The 5,000-nt window shown below is 51.6% G+C and overlaps 1 non-coding gene across 1 annotated transcript in view; it reads right to left on the reverse strand.

Moving 5' to 3' along the window:
* Window positions 1–1,178, reverse strand: part of LOC124582028 — a 1,910-nt gene extending 732 nt beyond the window's left edge. The window contains exon 1 of the ribosomal RNA XR_006973650.1: window positions 1–1,178. This exon is cut by the window's left edge and continues 732 nt beyond it. This is a non-coding gene — a ribosomal RNA (small subunit ribosomal RNA).
* Window positions 1,179–5,000: the final 3,822 nt, after the last annotated feature.

Raw genomic sequence — 5,000 nt, forward strand, 5'->3', positions numbered from 1 at the left:
GGCTGCCCGCCGAGTCATCGGAGGAACTGCGGCGGATCGCTGGCTGGCATCGTTTATGGTTAGAACTAGGGCGGTATCTGATCGCCTTCGAACCTCTAACTTTCGTTCTTGATTAATGAAAACATACTTGGCAAATGCTTTCGCTTCTGTTCGTCTTGCGACGATCCAAGAATTTCACCTCTAACGTCGCAATACGAATGCCCCCGCCTGTCCCTATTAATCATTACCTCGGGTTCCGAAAACCAACAAAATAGAACCGAGGTCCTATTCCATTATTCCATGCACACAGTATTCAGGCGGGCTTGCCTGCTTTAAGCACTCTAATTTGTTCAAAGTAAACGTGCCGGCCCACCGAGACACTCACTCAAGAGCACCCTGGTAGGATTGCAACGGGGTCCGCCTCGGGACGCACGAGCACGCACGAGGCGCGTCGCACGCCTTCAGCTCGCCCCACCGGCAGGACGTCCCACGATACATGCCAGTTAAACACCGACGGGCGGTGAACCAACAGCGTGGGACACAAATCCAACTACGAGCTTTTTAACCGCAACAACTTTAATATACGCTATTGGAGCTGGAATTACCGCGGCTGCTGGCACCAGACTTGCCCTCCAATAGATACTCGTTAAAGGATTTAAAGTGTACTCATTCCGATTACGGGGCCTCGGATGAGTCCCGTATCGTTATTTTTCGTCACTACCTCCCCGTGCCGGGAGTGGGTAATTTGCGCGCCTGCTGCCTTCCTTGGATGTGGTAGCCGTTTCTCAGGCTCCCTCTCCGGAATCGAACCCTGATTCCCCGTTACCCGTTACAACCATGGTAGGCGCAGAACCTACCATCGACAGTTGATAAGGCAGACATTTGAAAGATGCGTCGCCGGTACGAGGACCGTGCGATCAGCCCAAAGTTATTCAGAGTCACCAAGGCAAACGGACCGGACGAGCCGACCGATTGGTTTTGATCTAATAAAAGCGTCCCTTCCATCTCTGGTCGGGACTCTGTTTGCATGTATTAGCTCTAGAATTACCACAGTTATCCAAGTAACGTGGGTACGATCTAAGGAACCATAACTGATTTAATGAGCCATTCGCGGTTTCACCTTAATGCGGCTTGTACTGAGACATGCATGGCTTAATCTTTGAGACAAGCATATGACTACTGGCAGGATCAACCAGGGAGCTGCGTCAACTAGAGCTGAGCAGCCGGCCGCCCGGGAGTGTGTCCCGGGGGCCCGCGCGAACACGCAAGCGTCCGCTCAATTATTCTGCAAACAGGAGGAGGCTGAGCTCCCCTGCACCATACACCTCGAAACCCTCTCAGGTCCCGGCGGCGCGCAGCGCCGTCCTAAGTACTTGGTCGGGTTCGAGAGAGGCGCAATCGCCCGGAGTTTGGCGAGTAGACGCTTTAGGTGCGACCACCCGTGCTCCCAACTGAGCTTGCCGCTGCCGACAGAGGCCCGGGAGCGTGCTGTCGTGGCATTGCCGGCGGGAGACAACACGCGCCACCTACGGTGACCGGCAGCTCCAACGCCAGCGCCACAGAAGGACAAAAGCCCCACTTGGGTGCCGAAGCGAACTCTCCCAGCACAGCGCACGCGCCAACACGTCCGCACAGCTGCGATACAAACCACCTGCGAGAACCGCAGAGGCGACCGAGCAGCAGACGGCGTCGCGGCGCCGAGCGCCGGGCGGCGGCGCATCCTCAGCGCACACAGTCCTCAATCGGACCAGCACACTGCAGATGTCCACCGCGCTTCGCACCGGGCCCGCGAGGACCTACTTTGGCCGCACGGCGCCGCGTGCAGGGTGCGCCGGCGCGCAGCTGCGCCGCCTGCCGCCTCCGTCGGCCGGCGCGCCTGCCACTGGCCGCCCCCACCAGCCGGCTGTAGCGCGTGCGCCCACGCACCGCACGGCCAACACGCCGGGAGGCCCCCCCTCACCGGCCGGGGACGGTCCCACCCAGCCACCGCCGCGTATCGCTTCACACCCACATGCCATTCACGTTCGTGGGCATGGTGGGTATCGCTGCAACAACCGGTTGGTAGCTCAACCGATCGTCGCCATCACTGATTCACCCCTAGCGAGAACAACCGCACCACAACGGTTTACCAGTTGTTCATTTGCGTAACGTCACCAGCAAACGTAGGCGTCCATCGCCATTTGCAAATTCAACGATTGTTGCATGCCTGTGTCAGGTGTCACGACACACTGTCTGCCCACATACACGCAACAACATGTCCACGCTTAGCGAACACGTGGAAGGTGGCCCCCGTACGTATGCGATGTCCATTGCGCGAACGACTGTCAACCGGCCTCTGTCGCATGTCGCAGATGTGGAACGCAGTGCACCGTGCTATCACGGTGTGTGAGAAGAGACGACTACGTCTGACAACACGCGCCACTACATCAACAGACGGCTCATGCTGATCGCCATCCAGGGCATACCACACTGCAATCCAGCTCTTATAGGGAGACGACACGTAGCTGAGTGCACAACATTTGGACCGCATGGTTCGCCGTTGTTGGCGCAGTCGTTGTACGGTCACATGTACCACGATGTATCATTCAGTACATGAGGACCAATGTGCAGTACAGTGTGTGATTTGGACGTACAACATCAGCGGACAGTTGACACAGGCCGTACCACAGCGTAGGCTAAGTGCTTCGCCATGCGAATGCCAATGAACAACTGCAAATGCCAATGAACAACTGCAAAGGGCATTGAGCATGTACGTCCTGCTGCCATCCACATTACAGTGTATAGCTGCAAGGTGTTTAACATGAAGCGATACACTGGGGACCGGGCAGTGCGAGTAGCAAACTATATTGCGGGGGTTGCAGTTAGGCAACACTACACTAATTTAACGCGTCGTATGACAATTACAGAGCAGGTTAAGGCCCAACGTGTGTTGGGTTAAGGCCCAACGTGTGTTGGGTTAAGGCCCAACGTGTGTTGGGTTAAGGCCCAACGTGTGTTGGGTTAAGGCCCAACGTGTGTTGGGTTAAGGCCCAACGTGTGTTGGGTTACGTTAAGGGGCAATGTGGGTTACGTTAAGGGGCAATGTGGGTTACGTTAAGGGGCAATGTGGGTTACGTTACGGCGCAATATAGGTTACGTTACGGCGCAATATAGGTTACGTTAAGGGGCAATGTGGGTTACGTTACGGCGCAATATAGGTTACGTTACGGCGCAATATAGGTTACGTTAAGGCGCAATATCGGTTACGTTAAGGCGCAATACAGGTTACGTTAAGGCGCAATACAGGTTACGTTAAGGCGCAATACAGGTTACGTTAAGGCGCAATACAGGTTACGTTAAGGCGCAATACAGGTTACGTTAAGGCGCAATACAGGTTACGTTAAGGCGCAATACAGGTTACGTTAAGGCGCAATACAGGTTACGTTAAGGCGCAATGCAGGTTACGTTAAGGCGCAATGCAGGTTACGTTAAGGCGCAATACAGGTTACGTTAAGGCGCAATGCAGGTTACGTTAAGGCGCAATGCAGGTTACGTTAAGGCGCAATACAGGTTACGTTAAGGCGCAATACAGGTTACGTTAAGGCGCAATACAGGTTACGTTAAGGCGCAATACAGGTTACGTTAAGGCGCAATACAGGTTACGTTAAGGCGCAATACAGGTTACGTTAAGGCGCAATACAGGTTACGTTAAGGCGCAATACAGGTTACGTTAAGGCGCAATACAGGTTACGTTAAGGCGCAATACAGGTTACGTTAAGGCGCAATACAGGTTACGTTAAGGCGCAATACAGGTTACGTTAAGGCGCAATACAGGTTACGTTAAGGCGCAATACAGGTTACGTTAAGGCGCAATACAGGTTACGTTAAGGCGCAATACAGGTTACGTTAAGGCGCAATACAGGTTACGTTAAGGCGCAATACAGGTTACGTTAAGGCGCAATACAGGTTACGTTAAGGCGCAATACAGGTTACGTTAAGGCGCAATACAGGTTACGTTAAGGCGCAATACAGGTTACGTTAAGGCGCAATACAGGTTACGTTAAGGCGCAATACAGGTTACGTTAAGGCGCAATACAGGTTAGGTTAAGGCGCAATACAGGTTAGGTTAAGGTACGACATAGGTTAGGTTAAGGTACGACATAGGTTAGGTTAAGGTACGACATAGGTTAGGTTAAGGTACGACATAGGTTAGGTTAAGGTACGACATAGGTTAGGTTAAGGTACGACATAGGTTAGGTTAAGGTACGACATAGGTTAGGTTAAGGTACGACATAGGTTAGGTTAAGGTACGACATAGGTTAGGTTAAGGTACGACATAGGTTAGGTTAAGGTACGACATAGGTTAGGTTAAGGTACGACATAGGTTAGGTTAAGGTACGACATAGGTTAGGTTAAGGTACGACATAGGTTAGGTTAAGGTACGACATAGGTTAGGTTAAGGTACGACATAGGTTAGGTTAAGGTACGACATAGGTTAGGTTAAGGTACGACATAGGTTAGGTTAAGGTACGACATAGGTTAGGTTAAGGTACGACATAGGTTAGGTTAAGGTACGACATAGGTTAGGTTAAGGTACGACATAGGTTAGGTTAAGGTACGACATAGGTTAGGTTAAGGTACGACATAGGTTAGGTTAAGGTACGACATAGGTTAGGTTAAGGTACGACATAGGTTAGGTTAAGGTACGACATAGGTTAGGTTAAGGTACGACATAGGTTAGGTTAAGGTACGACATAGGTTAGGTTAAGGTACGACATAGGTTAGGTTAAGGTACGACATAGGTTAGGTTAAGGTACGACATAGGTTAGGTTAAGGTACGACATAGGTTAGGTTAAGGTACGACATAGGTTAGGTTAAGGTACGACATAGGTTAGGTTAAGGTACGACATAGGTTAGGTTAAGGTACGACATAGGTTAGGTTAAGGTACGACATAGGTTAGGTTAAGGTACGACATAGGTTAGGTTAAGGTACGACATAGGTTAGGTTAAGGTACGACATAGGTTAGGTTAAGGTACGACAT

The sequence above is a fragment of the Schistocerca americana genome, unplaced genomic scaffold (genome assembly GCF_021461395.2).
Source record: "Schistocerca americana isolate TAMUIC-IGC-003095 unplaced genomic scaffold, iqSchAmer2.1 HiC_scaffold_389, whole genome shotgun sequence".
Classification (NCBI taxonomy): domain Eukaryota; kingdom Metazoa; phylum Arthropoda; class Insecta; order Orthoptera; family Acrididae; genus Schistocerca; species Schistocerca americana.